At 37.5% G+C, this 23,523-nt stretch overlaps 1 protein-coding gene across 6 annotated transcripts in view; it reads right to left on the reverse strand.

The window, feature by feature from the left end:
- The window catches only part of LRRC4C (leucine rich repeat containing 4C), a 473,950-nt gene that overhangs the window by 30,233 nt on the left and 420,194 nt on the right, over positions 1 to 23,523 (reverse strand). For 5 of the 6 annotated variants that reach the window (XM_088166807.1, XM_088166804.1, XM_088166808.1 and 2 more), the window contains one exon: positions 22,237 to 22,369. The exons of the other annotated variant lie outside the window; for it this stretch is intronic. The gene's annotated coding sequence lies outside the window, so the exon portion shown is untranslated. The remainder of the gene's footprint in view (positions 1 to 22,236; positions 22,370 to 23,523) is intronic. 6 annotated transcript variants of the gene reach the window in all.

Below are 23,523 nucleotides of genomic sequence, written 5' to 3' on the forward strand. Positions count from 1 at the left end.
TTTACCATTTTGCTTTTCTGCAACAATTTGGAACTTAAATATGAAAACAAGTGTGTGACTAAAGCACAAAAAAGAAAATGCAGAACATATCCCATAAAGTGTGAGCAATGTTCAAGAAAAGAAATCTCTTAAATACTTAGCATTGATGGCAGTTGGAGCCAAGAGAGCATAATTAACCCTGTCCTTATTGGATTGATACCTGCATTTAGAGTGGGATGTTTTAATGCTGTCCATACCAGCTAGTTACATTTATACATTTTGGCTGGGTTGGGTTTATTTCTCATTTTTGTTTTTTTTACCTACTACTATTCATTACAAACTCAGGAGGATTTTATGAGCGTGCTGCATAAGCAGTAAACTCCATTAAATTTCGACTCAGTATTAGCCTAAACCTAGTGTTAGTGAAATCAATGAAGTGGGAGCAAAGACATTTTCAAATATCTTTCTCCTTTTCATAATAGACATAGTAAAATGATAACTCAATTGAAAACCTTGGAGTTTACATTCATTTGAACTCCATGTCTTCTACGTTTTAGAGTTCAAAGTATTTTTAGTTTCATGCTCCAGAGTCATACAGGCATTTTTGTGCACTCACATCTTAATTACATTGGTTTCTCCTCTTTTCCTTCTCCAGGATCTGCCACCAAGATTAAAATTGTTGTTCAAAGCACATTTAAGCAAGAAGGTGACTTTAGGGTTCATTATCTAATTGATCAAACAACCTGCTAATTAAATGTATCTGGGCCTAATCAAAGTGGAGACATAATGCAGCAACACAGTGAAACTGTCAGCAAGGTGCGTGAGACTCGCACCATCAAGGCGAACGGAGCTCACTCTGCTGCTTAATTACATTAAAGCTAAGATTTTTCCAGGAGCCTAGCTGAGAGAATTGGCTGTGTGTCTTCTGCTGCTCTGGATATGTCAGACTGTGGTTTGGAAGTGCCTGAGTCTTAGCAATAAGCTCTGCTTCACATGACTGCTCTTGCCAAGCTCGCTCAGCTCCTACAGTCTTGAGTCAGCACATTTGGAGCTAGTGTAAAATCTGGGCTGAATGACCTAAGTGAATGGTCTTCTTCATGGTTCCATGGTCAAAGCCAGACATATAGCTCTGCTGTATCTCCAGTGTTCAATAAACACCGTGGTTTCTATTGCTTAAAAATAATGAGCTGCAGCGAGATTTACACAAACTGCTTTGTGCTCTCCCTTAACTCTAAAGCCAGTAGTGCTTTCTTTTTCATTAAGGCCTATCCCCATTCTGAAAATAAAAACAAATAGCTGACTAATCTCTAAAAATCTGCTGATGGCAATGACTCATCTAAAAAGAGGAGGAGATCAGGGAAAACTATTGTCCACGCTTTTTCCTACTATAAGGAAAAACTGCAACTGTATCTATTGAGGAAAGATTTAACAGTCTAGATTGATAACATCTAAATGAAATATATTCTTAGACCTACCCAAATTATAGGTAGGTCTTACTGACTGGAGGCTAATCCATTCAATCAAGGGTAATGTATACTTTACACTCAATGTTTCTCATTCCAAGGTGAACATATTTTTCACCATAGGTATTGCATTTATTGCAGTAACATGCAGAAGCGCAAATCATGGTGGTAATGCTGAAAGGATCTTACCCCAAAGTTGACCTTAAAAGTGAGGACAGAGGCAAGATTATTTTTTTAATCCCATGAAAAAAAATCAAGAACACCTCTACGACCCAAGCTCTCCAGCATCAGTCTTCTGCTCGAACTTGTGGGCAAAACTCCAATTGTTTAATGATGTGGATAAAAACTCTAAAGCGTGGCTCTGCCTGGTGTCACTCCTGGTTAGTGACCACTTGCACACTGCTGCAGTATAGATTGCCCTGGAGGCAGCACAGCTCCCCCATTATTTTATAGAGTGGCATCTTCAAAATGGAAGAAATTAGCCTCTAATTATGATCACACACTGCTGCTACATATTCCCTAATTGTTTGGGTATTTTCAAACTTCTCACTACTGTGAAAGATACACAGCAATAACCTCCAACAGAGAGAAATATCTTCTGCCAAAGAGAACATTTGCAGCCATTTGCCTGGGTAGAGATCTCCAGTTATAATTCATATGGAAGTGTTGCCATAAGTCCAGGTATAATGGTTTTTTACACTGTGCCTCTAAAGCCAAAACCGGAAATAGATAATATGGTTTTTTAAACCTGAAATAAATAAAAGTAGCTTCCAAAGTAAAGACCTAATGAAATTCACTTCAATGTGAAGAGAAAAGGAGGTAAGGATGGAATTAAAAAAGAAAAATTAAAGCCTATGTTCTTACATAGATTTTGCATCCAAACCAGACTTCAGGAGCTCTACCCATAATGATATTTGCAAACATTAGAATTGTTCCTGGGAAGCATCAGCTGGTTTTAAACCACCTTCCTTCTGAGATTAGTTCAATATATTTACTAGTAGCTCCCCAAACTTGACTGACATTCTCTGATCTGAATTTTAACCATTGTGGGTATATCTAGCCACTGTACCTGAGTTTCCTGTCAAATCCAGCGTCATTTCATAAGCTCCAGAGGCTGTTACACCAACAGAAATTACAGCATAACCCTTTTAATTGAAAGCATTTTAGCAATCAACAAAAATTTTGATGGGAAGTTCATGTGCTTGTCAAGAAGAAAGCATGCACATATAGTAATATAAGTTTGAATAGGTATATGCATCAAAATATGAAATTCTAGTTTTGTTATCAAAGAAATTTCATCTCTGACTTGCAGTTTTTAGAGGCAGCAGGCCATTAATCATCAGTGCTACTCAATTCCCAGCAGTCCTTTCAGTTCTTTAGTTTTACTTTTGAGTTATTTGTACAAGGAGATGAATGATCTGATTTTGCCTAAATGAAAAAAAGCAACTAAAAAATCCTAAACCAATCACTCAAACACAAAACCCACATCTTAATAAGTATAAATAAATAAAAAAAAAAAAAAAAAAAAAAAAAGAAAATCTTACAGCTTTTCTCTAGATATTAGCCTAGCAAAAAGAAGCATTAGTTCAGAGACAGAAGTTGCCTGCTGTTTCAAAAGTTTATTACAACTAGAAATTTCACTACTACATGGTGTCAAGGACACAGATTTGGGGAAGAAGATTCACTGGGTAAACCTGTAAAGTTTAAAAGTCTTTAGACTGGCAGAAGCTGAGGTGCCTGATGCAGATTCAGCCAAAGGGCCCTTTGAGAATTTGTCTTTTCTTCACAATTAGGGCAGTCAAGGAAAACTCAAGGAATTGGAAGGGCATGTAAAATAGCCAAGAACAGCAACGTCAAGAGTCAAGCAACAATCTTCACACCCTAGAACCTGAATTACTTTAGCAAGAACAATGGCTTAACGTTCTAATGTTTTGCTATATATGAGAGGAAATATCTCTGTTTTTTTTGAATTCTCTAGTGTGCTTCCGTAGGCAATCAGCAACTTTACTTGTTCCAGGAACCTCTTTTGCAATGCTTAAAATCTCAAGAGCTCATTAGAAAAAAGCCAAAGAGAAAAATAAATTTGTCTCATTTTGATTACAAAGGATTGCCATTTTGGGGTTTCTATCTCCCTAGAGGCTTCTAGAATTGAATTTTATAGCTTTCCTTCCAGAGATTTTGTGAGAGAAAAAGCATTTAATCATCAACTACTCCATAAATATGCTATTTATAACATTATCTTATATAGAGTGAAAAAGTTTTTTTAATATATAAAGAGTTAATATAGACCCATGGGTGGTAACTAGCAAAGATGAAGTCTGAGCAGTTTCATAGAAGCCAACAACTTACCAAAGTAATTGTCTAATTAAAAAGACTTTTTTCTAGACTTCCAGTAACATATAGGAATCGAGAAGGCAACAGCAGGAGATTTGTTTCATGCTTGTACTCCATGTCTTTGCCAAAATGTCACCTTCCTTCCTGTTATGAAAAGAGACAACTAGCCCTCCAATTCTAGCCTTTTTAGATTTCACAGCATTCAAGTGAGCACAGGTATTTATTGCACCAACATGACAAATACCTAGCAGCCTGCAAGTACACAGAAAAAGTACATTTGCAGGAGCAAGGCAATCCTCCTTACACTCTGCTGCTGAAATGTGGGCACTGCAGCAGAACACTGAGAGTCTCATTTTAAAACATATTGGGGATTTTACAAAGGAAATAACAATAGGAGTTCCTGGAGGTTGGAGGGAACACTTAAGGGATGGAAATAATACATTGTGACTTCAAAATTATTTACTTGGATGCACTTTTGAAAGGGGCCATTGCCTCTCCTGTTTCTAGCTAAAGTGGACCTCAAGCAGGGAAAGGTGGGATGCCTTGGCACAGGCACATCAGTGGCAAAACAGGGAGAATTCAGATTTCTGACTTACAGCTCGATTTATTTCCCCTACTGCAGATTCATTATTTACTAAAAGGGGAGTCGATTCATCCAGATCAGTGACTACTTGAACTCGTCTTATTCCAGCACCTGCATTTTACATTTCTTCACAGTTTTAACAAATACAGTGCAAAATGCTCAGTCAAATGAGAACAGTTTTCCTTCCTTTCTCAAAGCAAACGATCCTTGCATGATTTGCAGTTGCTGTATTAATTATGAAAAAAATCTATTTGCTTATGATTTTTCTAAGCTACTCCAAAAGCAAAACCATTTAAATGTTGATTCAGTTTCAGTGCCCAAGAGAACTGCCCCCAAGGAATCCCAGCCACTGAATCACTTGAAAATGCCCTTGTAAATTAGCAAGCATTGCACAAACACTGCTGGCAAATTCAATCATTTCTGTGTCATGCTGCATTGTTATCTCCTGCTCACTTAAAGAGCTGAAGTTCATTCTGCCTTGATTCCGTGTAGGCTAGTGAGATGATACAAATGACTTTGGTTAAGTAGCACTGACTCTATTAATATTTAAATACAGAGAATAATAAAACCAGAGCAGAAAGACTTAGAAATTAAACAACCAATTGCACTGTGCTTCCTCATGTTCTCTGTTTTTTTAATATCCATCATCTTTTCAACAGTATTTTTCCATTTTAAAAATTCCTTTGTATTTAATGTAGACTTATTAGAAGAAAGAAATGCAAAAAATCAAGGTTCAAGCTACAGTGTCTCTAATGCCTCTCAATTCCTATGGGTTTTCACAGAATTAACCATGGTCAGAATTTTGAAAACAGATTTTGCCTTTTGCCTAAGCCCAGGCATCAGCACCTTTTAGAGATGTTGCTACAAAAGCACTTTGAGAAATCAGAGCCTTGATACAATAAAATCAATATCTTGTTTATTCTTTGACTGATTGCTTCCTAAATTACAGGAAACGGAGAAAAATATTCAAAACTTTAATACCACATATATCTTTCCAACAACAAAGGCAACAACAATGAGTGAAACTATCATATGAACCCCATGTCAAAAGCAATTCCTACTATATTCCTACTGTAAAACTCAATTACACCTGCATGTAGCAATTTGTTAGTTGAGACTATATAGATAAAGGATAAAAAAAACTAGATTTTAGAATTTATTCTCATCTGTTATAAAATCTTTCCTAAATTTTAGACTTCATGAATTCATACTTATTTTGATCATGTTATAAACTTATCTCAGTGTTTTATATAGTTACATAAGTAAATGTTTAAAAGGCCTGAAGTATTATTGCAAATTAAATATAAATAGCAAAAAAAAAAGACTGTTCTAGTTGCTCTGGGTTTTTGGGTTTTTTTTCAAAGATTAGGAGATAGTTCTAAATTCTATTAAAAAAACCAAACCTGCTACACGACTTTTCATTTCATCAGGGTTAAAAATGTTAACTCTCAGTGGAGCAGTGAAGATATAATTAAAGTTTGCAGATGGTGTGTTTCCAGTATTTGTAAAGGCGTGTGAAAGTCATGCAGAATAATTCTTACTATAGTATTACAAGTGTCATTATCTGACAGTCTATTAATATTTTCCCCATTTTATTCCCTCAACTCAACTAATGCTAATATTGTTCTCAGGCATATTATGAAGGTTCTGCCTATTCTGTTCTTTTGGTTTTATAAACTCACATAAATTGGTGTCAACTGCATTTGTATAGATAAATATTATTTAATCCTTTCTCGACCAATAAATTGAAGTGATTAAACAATAATTGGGTAAAGAACTATAGCCTCAGTTACCTGTCCCTCCTACATCTAATATTTCAGCTTTAATGAAGTTAGTCATCTTGCATTAGATATAAGAGTGCCAGGCAAATTATCAGTGATGCCAACAACTTGGCAATTTTCTGAAAAGCCACTTCAGCTGTTAAATTGTCCTAGTTCTTCATTCTCACGAACTTGCTAGAGGAATAATCTGAAAATAAGGTGATCTAAAGGTCTAAATAAGATATAAAGAAAATGCAGTATTTTGCTCTAACACCCCATTCTTGGGTCCTGATCTTAAAAGCACTTAACACAGCCATCATTTTCCTTATGTTTGAGATGCATGTGCATTGTGACATAAGATTCTTGTCACATACGAAACTGGAGTAGATTTTAATATAGAAAGGAAATTGAAATGCACAATTTGCTGCAGAAGTGCTTCCATGTGAATCTCGTGAGGTTTAAGAAGGCCAAGTGGGTCAGGGCAGCCCCTGGTGTCAATGCATGGTGGGGGATGAGAAGATGGAGAGCAGCCCTGCTGAGAAAGGCTCAGGGTACTGGAGGAGGAAAAGCTGAACTAGACCCAGCAATGTGTGCTTACATCCCAGAAAGCCAAACATACCCTGGGCTGCATCCAAAGCAGCCTGGTCAGCAGGGCAAGGGAAGGGATTCTGCCCCTCTGCTCTGGTAAGATCCCCCTGCAGTGCCTTGGGGTAATATTTTATGGCACCAAACAGTATTAATAATACTCCACATGTTCAGTGCAGGATATATCCCTCACCTGCAAATTGCACATTTTCACTGCATGCTTCTAAACTGCAGACAAGGTTGAAAGGAAGATAATCTACATTTTTCAAAAGGCTTATTTTAGAATGGAGGACTCTAGTGGTTCATATTGAACATGAATAATAAATCTTTAAAATTCTCTTTGATACATCTATGCACAAGAAACAATCATTACTTATATCGATCTGGGAAGTGAAAGAACTTAGTTATGACCCACAAGGAAGCTCTATGTGTGGGGAGAGTAAAATAAAGTAGCATTCCCAAATCCATATGATATTGGGCTGAAACACAGGAAATAAACTAAATTTATTGCTATGACTATTTCATATTTATAAAGCACCTTATAAATGGGAACTTCAAAGGATTTTTCAAAGGATTCATTAATTAGATCACACAATAATCCACTGAATTAAGTACTATGGTATTCATTTTAAACACCATTAAATTTAGGCAGCTTAGGTGACATACTAAAGAGTGTATATACAAAACAGTGGTAAAAGAACAAATTGGGCCCCTCAGTTCTCTTGAAGACTATGGGCTGAGACTTCAACTTTCTTTTATGAACAAGACAGTAAGAAAAATATATCTGTTCTATCCATGAAAGAGGGTTTTGACCATCACATATTTAAAAGTGCAATAAAGCACCAAAACTCAGTGAGAAGCACACTGAGCCTGGAACACATGGAAAATAAGTAACAAGTTTTATCTCTGAAGTGCGATTTAGTTATCAACTGAGACAACAGCCCTAATGTGAACTGCTATTTTCATAGTAGACATTTGCCAGATACCCCCGTGATCACAGGAGGTAAAATGAGGTGGAGATGATAATTGAAATGCAAACCAGGCAGATACAAGGACGGCACAGGTTGCAATCAATGGGGGGTTTCAACAGCTGCCTGGACCAGTGCTGGAATCCATTACAGTGGATTTAAAAATGTCACCAGTGCAGCAGCCAGTCAGATGCCATTTATAGCCATTTGGAATGGAGAAGAGATCATGTTTCATTAAGATTATTCCTGTTTCCTTTTAACATAGTTCCCAGAATATCGTGGAAGAAGTGATACAGTGATATAGTTCCAATTTTCACAACTTGTCAGGTTTTTTCTATGCATGCACCACTGTCATTTTAAATACTTATCTGGAGCATATATTTCTGCTGCAGCTTTGCTTGCAGTAATGTAATTGCATCTCCCACACTGCATATATCACCTAAGAAAGCAGCTAAAATTTTAAAATTCTAAATCTCTAAAACTTGATTACCACAGAGTTCTTCAACAATATAGATGCCTATCTTGCTTTCTTTCTTCTGCTTGCCATCTTTCCCTTTCTTTTCAATTCTAGATATTCACCATTGATCACTTGTTGCTTATTGTCCACACAAGCCTGGTCATAATTCCTCTTCAAAACACCACACTTTTTGAAGAGGTGCATTAAAGTAAGCTACTCCTAAGACACCAATATCAAATCAAAGTTTCCATATCAGTTTTTTCTTGTTTCATCCAAAAATAAAGGAAAGGCAAATCACAGTATTTTTAAATACTACCTCTTTTTGTTTTCGTCATTTATCTTAGAGGATCTAGCTCCCCAATAGCCAACTTTTTGCATGTGAGGGTCATAGTAAAGCAGCACTAGTGATTAACATCTCAATTATGTACATGTCCAGGTATTTTCTGAGCTCAGAGTGAAATAGGCACTATAAACCAGAGAGAATGAAATGCATTTGCAAATATTACTTGAAAATCATTTTCTATAATCTTGGTTTCAAAATGCATCTAGTTTTTCTCTTATATTTATAATATGCCAAATATCTAAGCCTTCGGACATAAAAGTTATGGGTTGCAGCTCTAAGCTAGAGATCTGAATTTTGGAAAGCACTGGCCACCTTAAAGCCTCACAACTTGAAACAGAACATAAAATACTTAGACCCTCACAGTATCAGTTATTACCTGAAGAGGTACAACAAAACTTCTGGGAATGCTCTGGGGCTCATAAAAACCAGGTATTTAATGGAAAGGCACATGAACTGTTGTCAAAAGATGAGGGATGTGTTGGAGTGGTACAATGCCCTGCAGGAGCTGACTTTGGTCTTAGGTTTAAACTTTTTGACTGATTTTCTTGGGCTTCTCTCCTGTTCCTTCCAAGCTATATTGGAACACTTTCCAGGTCATATGGATTGTAGTAGCCAAAATTGTCAAATTAATTTGTTATGTGAACATATTATATGAATGAACACAATGACAGAAAAGAAATCAGGAAATAAAACATCGGAAAATAATAATCATGCAAATACTGCATGATTGAACTAATATCAAATTACAGCCATATCACATACATATCAAATTTTACCCTGCTATAAACATGAAAAAAAATCAGTGAATATACCTGATTTTACTTCATCATACCGAGCCCACACTCTGATATTGAGAGATGTCTTGCAGCACCCAAAAAAGCTTAAAATTTACTAGTAATTCACTTTGATAAGCAATAACAGCAAGAACATTTGAGATTAAGCCAGATTGGGATCAGCTCCAAAAAGATGCTGAGAAAAAAATTAAGCACGCTTTTAAGTCTATATCTCTCAGTGGGTAACATAAGTAAAAACAAAGCAAAGCAAACCAACCAACCAACAACAAAAAGAAAGAAGAAGAAAAAAAAAAGAGAGGGAAAAACTGCAGTCTTTTTTGTCCACTCATGGGGAAGAATACCCATTCTTTGTAAATCATACAATCCCAAACTCTAGATTGGAAACCAAGCCCAGTTTTCAGCACTTTACATTATCCTCCTCAAATATAAAATTCCTGACAAGTCCCAATCCTTACAGTGGACCAGGAGCCAGCTCCTCCCATAGCAACACAGGTTTGGCACAATTTTATGAAACACACATCTCTGTCAGTAAAACAGACTGTAAAGACAGCTAAGAGCAAAAACTAGGTAAGAAGGCACCATCTTTGTCATGGCTTGTCATTCCTTGTCCTGAGGTCCTGTCCTATCAGATCTCACATCCTTGGCTCCTACCTACTTGTGCCTCGTTAACTTGAACTCCTTAGCAAGTTCTGTGCATGCATGGCTTCACATTCCTGCCATAAATCTCCTAGTAATGCCCATACTCCACCTTGCATTTCTCCTGATGGTGTTCCAAAGGAGCAGAGCATAAGAGAAGAGCAGATGACACATTTTATTCACAGAAAGGTGACATCTGAGACCAACTAGGGCACTAGATTAGCACTGTTTTTCTCTGACTGTGAGTCATAAATCCCTTGGAGGTCACACAAAGGTTAAAAACGAGAGCTATCAGTGAGCAACAGCTCAGTCCCTGCAGGGCTGTGAAATAAGAGACACTATTATTACTTACTCCAATTTTTACACTTCCCAGAAAACTCAAATTACCTTTAATTGCTGGAAACAGTTCAGCTCCTCCAAAATGAAGAAGTCAATAAGTGCAGTTGTTTTTCACTCCCCTGTCCTGGGGGGACTTGTTAATACTGATTAGCAGAGATCACGCCAAAACAGATGAGCTGAGAGGGTCTTTAACTTGCAGAAAGTTAGCTAAATGTAATCAATAAAGTAAAAGATCTGAGGAGAGATGGCAAGGGAACAGACCATTTCTCTTGGCAACTATGTCTCTCTCTGGAAGATCCTGCCTCCCGTGTCCCCAGCCAGGTTTCCATTCCCTGAATATGCATTTGGTTGTGCTGGTACAATTCCACTCACTGCAGAGATTTCTGGGAAAGCAGGTTATAACTCTCAGGTTAATAACAAGCCTTCCTGTAAAGGCAGAATACTTTTAAAACAGATCTTTCTATTTCATCGTGCAACTCCATTAAGAGTCATAGCGGCAAACAACGGGGACAGAATAAACTTAAGCAAAATGTACAACTCTATCAGGATGGAGTGGAAATAGAGCTAGAGGACACAAGGACAAGGACTAATTACTAACTAGAACATCAATCTGGAAGACAGAATGACAGAGGGTGTACAGAAACCACTGTACATATCTGGAGTAGAGAAGGACAGGGTGAGTCAACAACATAAGAAATAAAAAGAATTCATAATAAAATAATTATTTTAATGCAGACAAAATCAATAAGATGATGGCAGAACTGTTTCCAAGAATTGTTTTCAGTGTTTTCCATGAGGTCTTTAAAAGAAGTAAACACGAGGAGGCTCTTGGAAGATTGCAGGGACAGAACTACAAGACAAAGTGAATACAGAAGCATTGATTAAATGCAGAGTAAAAGTACATCAAAGGAGACCAAAAACATCTCTTCAGAGTTGCAGGAGGAAAAAAATTGGAAAGCTAATCAATTTTCCTTTTAGCTTATATAAACAATAGCAAGTGAAACCAAGTGTCATATTAAAAATGCATGCCTCTTCCTTTTGGATGGAAACTGATGGAGTGTAAAATATGCAAATAGCAGCACAAGTCAGGGCATCTGGAGTATTTAGTCCTTGACATCCCTTCTTTTTGTACTACCTGCTGTCAGAGGAAAAAAACAGGTCTAGGGAAGAGCCCTCCTTTCTCAGAGGCACTGCTGAGCTCAACTCAACAGTCTGCTTCCCCTCAGTGTGCAGATCTCCAGCTGTTTATACTGGGAGTTCTGAGTGTGCACTGAAAGAGTTTTAATTTCCTAACAATAGCAGGGAAAATGCTATTATATCTAAAACACAAGCAATGTACCTTAACTACAAAAACCTAAAAAACCAAAAAGCTTTCTTTCAACTGCAAAGATAAGCATTCAAAAAGAAAAAAAAAAAAAAAAAAATCCCAAAATGTCTTTGCAGCTACTTTTTCAAGTCATCCTCTGCAATGAATGAGGCAAGGTCTGAATGGGTGGTGAATGCAAGGGAAGGAATGACTAAAACATGAACACGCACTTGAGAATAATATAACAATATTTATATTGATGTATGCAGTAAAACTATTCTATCCCTCCCACATTTTACTGGAAATATAAAGGATTTTCTACCATAGCAATCCTTACATAGGTACTACATTCCTTTAGAAGAGGGTAAAGAAAGAAGGTGAAGTATGGCAAATTTCTGGTTCAGAAAACAAAGGAAGTAAAATGTAGAACTGTTAATGGATTATGCATGCATACTTTTATTGCAATTGTCATAGGAGTAATACAGCAAAAATCATTAAAAATGATGAAAATTTGAATAAAATAATAAAGCTAAGAAGTTCCAAATTAACTTAGCATTAATAAATTTTACAAACCTCATAAATTTAGTTTCATTTTAATGCTCAAAATAGTTAATAAAGACATATATAGAGAAAGGTAAGGATCAACATAGTTGACCACATATCCAGTTCAATATAATTCCTTACATGTACTAAATTTATAGGCATGGCTAGGGAATGCAGGGCCTTTTCAAGTGAAGAACATAATGTGTAATAATGAGAATGAATTTGTCCTTTTCATCTGCAGGGCACTGGAGATAATAACTGTGATGTCTTTGAAATGACAGCGTGGCAGGTATGCTTCTAAGCACCATATGTCAATGGCTCTGAAACTTCCCTCTGAACTGACATAATTTAATAATTTTTTTCCCAAATAAAACTTAACTATTGTAGCAAAACACCAGCTCTTTTGCATTCGAAATTAGACCATCCTATATTTAATTTCACTTGTTTACAACACTTCTGAAAATTATGCTTTATCTGTAGTAATGTGGAAATCGTCAAAATCCATACATACAATTTAATCAATACTCAAGAATTTTCTATCCAAGCTAGCATGAAAGCAAAATAAACAAAAATCCAAGTGTGTATATGTCCTCATATACCTCAATGCATAGGCAATATATTATAAAGAAAAAAAAAATCAGAGTGGCTTCCCATCAGAATTAAAGGGTTTAGATAAGGCTGTTTACCACAGTCCATTGTGTTCTGAAAATGTTCACTTTTTCCTATTCTCCTGTTTGTTCTGTGATGACTTCAGAGAAAGTAAAAAAAACTTCAAAAAAGTCACAAATGCCTGGAAAATATGCTGAAATCTGTTTCTGAGACTAAAAATGGAAGCTATATCCTTCATTATAATAACAACATTTTCTTAACTGAGTGATCCCTAAGTTAGTTTTTACATGTTCCTTGATTATATTAATAGTTTGAAAATAGACAGATGAATAATGTGATATCCTATGAGAACCTAGAATACTTTTTTAAGGAAGTCATTTCTAAGTTTGATGGAACAAATTCTCCTGGTTATTTCATTCTGTAGACAGCATAGCTTACAGTTTTAATTCTAAAATTCTCGCCAAATTCTACATTAGACTCTACTATAGAAAGTTCTCTGTTCACACTTGGCTCAGGAATATATGAAACTTTGGCAAGTAAAACAAGTAATGTCTAATATACCATATCCATAAATGAAGGAAGCTAAAGAACACATTTAGCAAAGTGAAACAGAAGATGCATTGCCAATAAGTTCAAGCAAAGCACTCCTAAATAGAAGATTAGCTTTACATTTCTCAGACATCAGATTAAACCCCATGAAAATCTGATTTCTCTTTTCACCTTATAAAACCTTATTCATATTGTGTTTTTTAACCAAGTAAAAATAGAAAATAAAAATATTAAAAATACACCTATTGTGAATGGCTGTACATATTTTTTATTCAGATTTTCTCATTAGGTTTCAGCTCTTATTTCAATCTCATCAGCCTGTTATACTGGGACAGTGAAAGGTCACCAGAAACACATTTCTGGTGGCATTCTGTCTGAACCATTAGAAGGAAAAAAGCCTGGGAGTGTTACAGAAGAAAACAGCTATGAAACCATACTTCACAAACATGCAGTTAAGAAAGGATGCAAACCATCCTTTGATCTTGGTCTAGTGCTCCAGAGATTCACCAGCTATCACTCCCTGAGCACCTCGCTCTGCCATAGCAATGGTGTCATTGCTTTGCACAAATACCTAAACCCACCGTGTATTTCCTACACTTTTGCTGCTAATCAGGTAAATAAGAACTTTGATGTTATCAAGTGAATTGATTATTGATTTCAGTCTGCAATCATCCAGGATGCACAAAGTTTATGTGCAGTTTGAATTTGTTATTGCTAACTCAGATCAATCCAATTCAGTGTGCAAGCCTCATTTTTCACATTTTTCTTTTTGGACTTTCCCCCCCCCCGAAACTAAATTTTTTAATGATCAGCAGCTCAGTAAAAAATTACAATTCCTACTTATAGAGCCCTTCTTCTTCATACTGGTAATTTTAAATTTCACATTTAGCTGCATTAAAGGAATAGGTTATGGTTACTCCCAAATTTGTCACTAGTGGATATTTGCCAACATTAATCACTATTGTGGAACTCAGCAGCTATTTGCAATGCTTATCTTCTCTTAGTAGAGATCAGGACAGGAGAAATAGGAAGGTCTCTTGCTAATAACTCAAAACATAGTGGACTGCATGATGCCAAAACTTTAGTATTCCTAGCAAAACTAAATAGGGATACTTATGCAACTGAACAATATTTTCTAGTTTAGCTATTAATCCCTTGCTATAAAGAGTGCTACGTTATTTTTAAGGCAGGGACTGGAGACAGGACTGTCCTTGCTTCTCTCTATGCAATGTCCATAACTAAGACAGCTTTTCTCTGTTTAGACATGCTAAGGTAAATTTCAATTGTTGTATCTCAGATCCTCCAAAAGCTATAAAGATGCGCAGTAATAAATTCAAGTGGATTAAGTGAAGCTTTCTGTGGGGAAAATGGCCCAGATTTCCAGATCAAAGATAGTAGGGAAGAGGTTCTACCCCTCAGCTTTCTTAATGCTGCATCCCTTTGTCTTCTTTGTACAACTGGAGTAAGGATCAAACAGAAGTTGCAAAGATAAATTACCTACTCATTTTCACTTGTACTGCTTCTAAACATGAAATTTTGCTATAGAATCACATTTTTGAATGCAATATTCAGAGACGTTGAGCACGTCTGTGCTGCTTGGTTATTAAATAAATTAACCAGTGTGCTGTCATTTTTGTTCTGGTGTAGTGTATTTTTCTGTATTCATCAGAGGCTCATTGTGTACAGAGTGTTATTTCATGTATCTAAAGGAGTGAATGACTCTGAAGTCAAGTACTCTTGTATTCAGACAAGTAAAAAAGTTTTAGAAGAAATAGAAGTCAATAGCTGTAAATCAAGAGGATTAAATACACTGCTTCCCTCATTGCAGCATCTGAATGATACAGACCTCTCTTTCTTTTGTGCTCAAATAGCTGTTTTTGTAAAATAGCAAAGGCACTGCCATAACATAACAATGTTAGAAAACTATTAGAAATAATATTATAACAAAGTACAATAATCAACTTGGCCAATATAAATCAATGCTGTAATATACTAGAAATATATTCACAGTTTAGTTCTGTTAGCTGCTTGCGGATACACACATTTAGAGAGCTAAGGAATTACAGCTTGGAAATCCTTTTCAGGCCTGGATTTCTCCTGACTCTCAGCTCCATTCCCAGGCTGACAAGCTGACTGCAGCTTCAGTTAGGGAGGAGTCTCCCAGGGTGAGAACATGGTGACAAACAGAGTGGAATTCATAATAAACATTAACACCTGGTGTCCTTCCCGTGGGACACATCCTGAGGTGCTGTCCCAAGGATGTTTTTCCCAATTGTCCAATGAGCTCCTGTCCTGTCCTGGCTGCACTAACACACTTTAAATCCGGGCTGTCTGTACAATAAATTGGCCTTTTTTTCCCCAAAGAGCTCCGTGTGTGTTGCTGTCCTTTCTCTCTCTCTGCAGTGCAGTGACCACAGCTGCTGTGTTCCATGTGGTATAAAATCAGCCTTGTTGGTACTGCCCATTTGCTTTACATAAAAAGCTCAGGGATTACCCTCAGAAATAATTTTCGTATTTTTCTAAGTCAGCTCAAACATCTGTATGACTGAAATGAGCAATGACTTACAGGATTAAAGCAACCTTCAGCCTACAGAGGCACAGAATACCCAGGTCTGCCTGGTGATGTGGGCTTCCTCTTTGCCATCTGCTTCCAAGCAGGAGGAACAGAGAACTGTTCTGCCAGAGGGAATTCCTTCCCAAGGGCTGATACTTGGCATTCACAGTTCCCATAATGATGCTTAACAGAGCAGTAGGAAGTGCTCTCAGCACTTGTGTCTCCCGAGGTGCAGCTCCTTTTGCACTGCATACATTTTCTTCTGCCCTTTTACCTCTAGCCATGCAGACAGCCCTACTGCCTCACTGTGGTGCATCTTGCTCCCCAGCTCAAGACAGGCTTGCACAGAGAAAACCTATACCTAGCAAAATTTGAGATTAAGGCTTTATGTAAAGCAAGAAGAGTGTTGGTGAGATAAACCCCAAAACCCACCATAAAACCCCGTTCTAATGCATGCTTACAAATATGCTTCCTTCACATCCCTCAGGCACATTTCTTGCAATCTTGCTCAAAGGCCATGTAGATATGAATTCTGTCCCTTTCCCTCACTTTATGAGGTTCCACAAGAATAACTTCCATCTCCAGCTACTTTGGTATGGATTTAAATGTCCTGGGGATTTCTAGCTGCAGGCAGACACCTTGTGTATGTCAGCTGCATTCATTTCTTTGTTAACAGTCATATTGCCTCATCCAGACTGCTCCATCTTCACTTCTTCCATCTCCCAGATTTCAATAACTTCATGACAAATACTACATCAGACGCTGGATATAAACAAAAGATGTTATGCATCTGATTTCTGGTATGTTAACAATTTCTCACAGAGATCTCACCTTCTACAGCAGATGCAAATGTCACCTCAATAAAATGTGATCTACTTGATGCATTTGAGAGTAAATTTTTCCCTCCCCTCCACCCTGCTTTAATATGTTCTCTTTTGCAAGAAAAGGTTTAAAGTAGTTTGAAGCTGACTTTTTGTTATCTATCAATTTTATGTTGCCAAATCAACAACTAATGTTTTCCAAATCCCCAATATGTCACAGGAATAAGGGGAAAAATATATTTGGTATTCACATCAACTCTTCCACACCCAGTTTTACTCTACCGTAGTCAAAACAAAATTTCCACCAAAGTAAATGTTAAAAATTGCAAGACATAATTCTGGAACAGTACAGGAACCATAATATTCTGAGGAAGGTAACTGAACATCCAGTCTTACAAAGAGTAAGTACCACAAACTGTTCTCCTTCAGTATCACATGACCAGTTTTCTCCCACTTAACAGAACCTGAGAACTGAAAAGGGAAATCATAATTTATAAAACTAAAAGTAGCATAATTGGAAAGAAATTAAATAACAACAAAGAAAAAATAATAGAAAAAAAAAGGCAGATGAACAAAGCCCAACCCTACAGAGATGAGGAAAAGAAAGAAGTAAATTGAGAGACTGAATCATTGGCATTCTGACACACTAAGGGGAACAGCTCTTCAACCATTTTTTAATCAAAGAAGAATTTCACACAGTAAGTTTAAACAAAAAGAATATGAAACACAAGAAATCTATTATAAACAGTATTATCAGCTGTGGAGAGAGTAATTTAAATGACATTCAGTAATGCAGGTGAAGGCTGTCTGGTAGCTCATCTCTTTCATATTTGATTTCTCAGATAATTTCAGAGATCCAGTGGTCTATCAATGTCATGCCACAGTCTTTAGTCCTTTTGTGAAACACAGAAGGAATTGCTGCTGACTTGTCCTGTCTCTATTTCACTGCTGAGAGTTATTGACTTTGGTTCTGTTGAAGGGTTCTTTCTTCTAAGACAGAATCCTTGAGATCTCTTGGTGCTGCCTTGCCTACTAGCAGGAGGCACTGCCAGTTTTGCTTGCTCACACTTTGTGACTGTAGTCTTATTAATTTCCAGCTGTGTAGAGCTAGTTTTGTCCACACAGACATTCAAGCTTTGTTCTAAACATGGCTATGGAATTTGTTAGGTGAAAAGGACTTCTGTTTTGATTCGAACATCTCATTTCTTCTGTTCTGTTTCAAACTCTGGGCCATGCCTCATTTTCAAATGGAGATTTTCATTATGTTTAAGAACATAATTAATTCTGAAGCTGTGTACACTTCACTTAATTTGAAAGGTTTGGACTTTTCCATAAATCATGGAAGACAACTGTTTTCTCAGCTGTTACAAAATAGGAAACAAAACCAAACCTACTATGACTACTATGACTTTACTATAAATACCTTCAAAGGGGCACAGTGACTGAAAATTCAGAGCCATTCATCTTAAAACCTACCAAAAGAAAATACTGATCCAACAGGCCAGTAAAATGCAGCCATTTGTAAACTGACCAGCCAAAGAAATGCACAGAAAGAGCTCTATTTGCTAGGGCAATGTGAAACATTTGTCATTCACACCAGAAGCAGAATCTGGTCAGAATTCAAGGCTATATACTTAGTACTGATACCAGATCAATATCACTAGAGTCAAATGAAGATGAAAGCCTCTTACTGAAAATATAAATTACCTTTTACCGTCAAGATTTCAAGTTATATTAAAACAACACTCTTCTCTTCCCCTACCTTCAGTCAAAACGGCATTTCAAGAATAGTACACATGAAACACCATTTAAGCAGAGAATCAGAGACTGAAACATCAATCCATTAGGCTTCCTATTTCTCAGGAAATCTTAAGAGTGGGGAAGTTCAAACTTCACTTAATATGTTGCAAATGAAGGTATCACAATGTCATCCCCTCTTCAATTTCTTTCCATACTTGTCTTCGGGGGTTGTAACTTCTTTTCCCAGTGTAAAGCCTGAAATCCAAATGATTCTCTATGGCATTGAGGTTGGATTAATAGAACCATAGAATATCTAAAGCTGAAAGGAACAACTCTCTGTTAGTCACAGGACTACCTAAAACTAAATCATGTGACTAACAGCATCATCCAGATGGATGAACTCTCTGGGGCTTAGGGCCATGACCATTTCCCTGGGCAAGCCTGTGCCAGTGACCAGCCACCCACTGAGTGAGGAACCACCAGTGTGAAGTTCCCCTGGTGCAGCTTTATTCCATTTCCTCGTGTCTTGCTGCTGGTCACTGGAGTGAGAGATCAGCATCCTCCCCTTTGCTGTCTCCCTTGTGGAAGTTCTAGACTGCAATGGGGTCACCCCAGCCTTCTCTTCTCCAAGCTGAGCAAACCAAGTGACCTTAGATGCTTCTCATAAGTCTTGCTCTCGAGACCTTTCACCATGCTGGTCGCCTGTGGACACAGTCTAACAGGTGAGTGTATTTCTTTTGAGGTCCCCAAAACTGCACTCAGTACTCAAGGTGGGGCTGCAGTGCAGAGTGGGACAATAATCTCCTTCAACCAACCAGTGATGCTGTGCCTGATGTACCCAGGACACAGCTGGCTCTCTTGGTTCCCAGGGTACTGCATATTCAATCTGCCACTGGCCCATTCTGCAGGGCTGCTTCCCAGACTCTTCCTCTGGTTTGTGCATACAACCACACTGACCTGGACCCAGTGGAGAGCCCTGCACTTGCTTCTGTGACTCAAACTGCAAAAGCTTGTGGAGAACTGTTGCCTGTGGGATGGACTCACATGGAGAACCATCTCCCATGGGAGGGACCTCACCCTGGAGCAGGGGAAGGACTCCTCTCGCTGAGCAGCTGCAGAAACAACCCAGGATAAACTGATCATAACCCCCATTCCCTGTCTCCCTGCACTGCTGGATGGGGGCAGGGTGTTTTTAAGATTTATTTTACCTCTCATTATCTTGCTCTGATTTTGTTAGTAATAAGTTCAGTCAACATCCCCAGTTTGAGTCTGTTTTGCCCGTGATGGTATTTGAGGAGTGATCTCTCCCAGTCCTTATCACAACCCATTAAATCTTCTTTATATTTTCTCTCTTCTGTCCAGATGTGGAGGGGATTGACAGAGCAGCTTTGGTGGGTGCCTGGCATCTGGCCAGGGTCAACCCCACTACACTGCTCGTGCTGTGTGTTAGTAAAAAGGTATTTCAAATGTGCTCAGGTGTACCCAGAACATCATTGAGCAGACTGAACTCCATCACACACTGTCATGCTACCCCCAGGCTTTTCTCTAGTGAACTTGGTTTTATCCCTTTCTCCCTTCAAATCTAGTTTAAAGCTCTTTTAATGACACCTGTTAACAATTGGGCAAAGATCCTTTTTCCCCTTTGAGAAAGGATTGTCGCTAAAGCATCTACAAAAGAACATTATAAAAACTCCATATGAGTCTGCCCACATTGCAGGTAGAAAAATGCAATGAAGAAGACACCTGAAACACCTGAGATCCTCTGAATTTCAGACCAGTGCCAACCATAAGCAAGCTATTCCTATCTTTTGTTTGCAGTAAAGTACCTAAGACAAATTGGTGCAATATTTTTTGTAAAGACTACTGGGCCCTCACTAAAAAAAAGCCACATAAACTCATTTCTACTAGATAATAGAAAACCAAATCGAGTCTGGAGGTTGAAATGATTAGCAACGAGTCTGAGTGGAAAATTGTTGAAAAGCAGATCATAAGCTGAATACTATCACCACATATAAATGCAGGAGGCAAGGCCTCCCTTTCCTGTGTCAAACCTTTCTTCTGTCACAAATTTGTGAATTGTAGCAGTGGATTCTCTGAACTGTTTCAATGAATGAATGTCTGGGAGCTCATCAGAAGCAAAAAGGAAGGTATTTCCCAGACACATTTGAAAGCCCAACCTAGTATTCAACCAGCCAAAACATTATACTGAGCAAAGAAAAAAATATTTCCCCATTAAATGATATTTTATGTTTTTCAGTGTCTCATGAGATGTGGGAATAGATCTTTATGAAAACTTTTGCATCAAAAACCCCATTTTATTTTCACCAGTGTGATTTTCCATTGTTATTTTTCTTGCACACTGCATACATTAAGGCACATTAATAAATGAAAGAAGCAAGGCAGCCTGTCAGATATTTCAAAATGTACCATGGGAAATGATTGGTTTAGGATGAGTGAACAAAATCTGTTTGTTCAGCAAACTTAATATTAGCTGAGAACCAAGAAATGTGTGTATAGAAGGGACATATGATAAGTTAACTGGGCTCAAAAATACACCATATAGCTGGGCTTTTGGGACAGCAGAAAATGTTTTGATGCCTCGTGTCTCAACTCTGACTTTTAACATGAAGAAGGAAGCATTACAGTTACTCTGAGGGATGACAGATTTTTAGTTTGCACGTTCTCTTGGACTTCTGAAATGCTAGGAAGAAAACATCCATAGTTAAGGCTTCAGGGTAGGAAGAGAGTCTCCACAAGCACAGTAGCTAAGGTGAGATTGAAAGAACCCAATAAAACAAGATCATGTACTTTCAAAAATCCGACTATTAGCTCTCCCTGCGAAAGAACATTTTACTCTGCTAAATTGTTATGGGTCTTATAAGTTGGCATTTTCATGGTTTAATTCCTATAAGGAATTTCTTGGAAAGTTACTGTAAATTAGTGATTTGTATTCTCTGACAGGTCCACAGGAAAACAAGAAAACCCCTGTAAGATACAGCATCCAAATTCTCTCTCACACAAGGATGGGAACTGAAACTCAGCATAGTTTAAGAAGCTTGGGAAAGATATTCAGGAGGCACCATGTTGGAGTTAGTAAGGTAAGAGTTTTTCTGAATTTTTCAGAGAGGTATCTGAGTGCAGGGATTGAATTAAAACCTTTGGATGGATTGAAGTATGTTAACCCACTCACACATAAAGTAGAGGTATAAGTTTAAGTTTTAAAATAAACGAACAAGTAAGTAAGTAAGTAAGTAAATAAAATGAGTTTTAAGTGTTTTTAGTGAGTAAAAGTCTCAGATACCAGTGTAGAAGTTCGAGTTCTAGTGAAGGTTGAAAAACATAGTCTTAAATACTAAAAGTTCCATGGAGGCTCCAAGAACATACTTTCAGACATAATAAAACTAGTAAAAATACCTCTTACATTTTTCAGTTAAAAAAAGATGAACTATATATGTAGTTTATACATAACATAACATGCTAAAAAACTAAAATTCTAATAAGTTAAAAAGTAGTAGTCTGAGTTTGTGCCTTAGCTTATTAAGAAGTTTCTATATAAAAACATGCATTAGGGAGAGCTGGTACGTTTTGCCATTGCTTTTTGCCATTGCTTTGCTTTTGCTTTTAAGACTAATGTGCTTCTGCAATAAACAACTTTATAGCAACTATTAGCTGCTTAACTCATTAAAAAAAAACCAACCCAGCAAATTGAGTGCCTGAAAGCACCCAGAAGTCCAACCTCACAGCACTGCATGAACAGTCAGACAACAACAAAGGTTTGTGCTCCCCTTCCCTACCAGTTTTCTGCCATGCATTCCAGCATATCCATGGGGCCAGAAAAGCTGCCTTGCAGAACAATATCCTAACATGAGTTACCTTTGCAGCAGGTTTACCGTCTCGGGAGGTGATGTTTCTCCTCGTTTGCCAAACCACCCCTGGACCTTCTCATCCTACTAGCCCATTGGAGACTGTTCCACAGAGCTGCCTGGACCCCCCCACAGCATCCACCCTGTGGAAAAAAACACAGATTGAGAAACTGTGATGCAGCAATTGAATCTTCTCTAGACATAAACTGAAGACATTGAGAGAGAATAACTCAGAATACACAGTCTGAGAAGGGAGGGGAGTTGTAGGATTACAGTGCCTGCCCCCTCAATGTTTGCAGGCTGACAGAACTGCTGAGGGCACAGTTTATTTCAAGACTTTTAAGGCACAAATATAAACAGAGATTTCATAGGCAGCAATTAGTCAATAATGTGATCACCTAATCTCACAGGTGACAACCTTGCCTTGCCTGTTACAAATGCCTGTATTTTTGCATACTTAGTAGTAATAGGAAGGAGGTGGTTACTTCTGTATTTCTGTAATGAGTAGCTTCATCATACACCATTACAGGACAATGTAGTAGAAATTAGGCCTTTTCCTGTCATTAGTGACAGTGAAACATGTCTGTGTACGCTTTTTGAGGGCAAGGCATTCATTCCAGAATTGGAAACTTTCTTCTTCTAGAGTTTATATGCACAGCAAGGTAAAAATTACAACTGAAATAAAGTTTAAACATCAATTAATTTGGTAAGTAATTTTCAAGTTATAGCCTCTATATACTGCTTGAAATTTCTGTATTAGTAATAAGCAAAGATTAATGCATAAAATTCCATAGCTCCAAAACAAAGATAGGTATGAGATATAAAACTGGCCTTTTTTTTTCAAATGTTTAAAAAAGATTGTTCATTTGCTAAAGAAAAATAAATTCTACTTTCTCTTGTTTATGACAAAAGACATTTGAGTAAATCATGACTTCAGATAACCCATAAGTCACTGATTCTGTTTTTCAAAGACTTGCCTGCTTTCTATTCCTTTGGCCTTGGCTGCCTAGCAACCTCCACAGAGCTTTCTTAGTCTATACTAATTCTGGAGAGTTTTCATTTATATATTTATTTGTGAGAATGTCTATAAGGAGGCCACAGAAACAAAGAGCTGTTTGTTCCTTCCTTCTAGCAGTGGATTCCAAGCATGCCATCTCAGTGTCTCAGTGAAGGACACACTCCCCAGCTTTGCAGAGAGGTGCCTGCCTCCTTGATTTTGCCTGGGAACTAAGCAAATCTCAGTTTCTGTTGGACAAAAGCTTAGTCTCTGTGGGAAGCTACTGATGTAACAGGCACT

The sequence above is a fragment of the Sturnus vulgaris genome, chromosome 6 (genome assembly GCF_052056855.1).
Source record: "Sturnus vulgaris isolate bStuVul1 chromosome 6, bStuVul1.hap1, whole genome shotgun sequence".
Classification (NCBI taxonomy): domain Eukaryota; kingdom Metazoa; phylum Chordata; class Aves; order Passeriformes; family Sturnidae; genus Sturnus; species Sturnus vulgaris.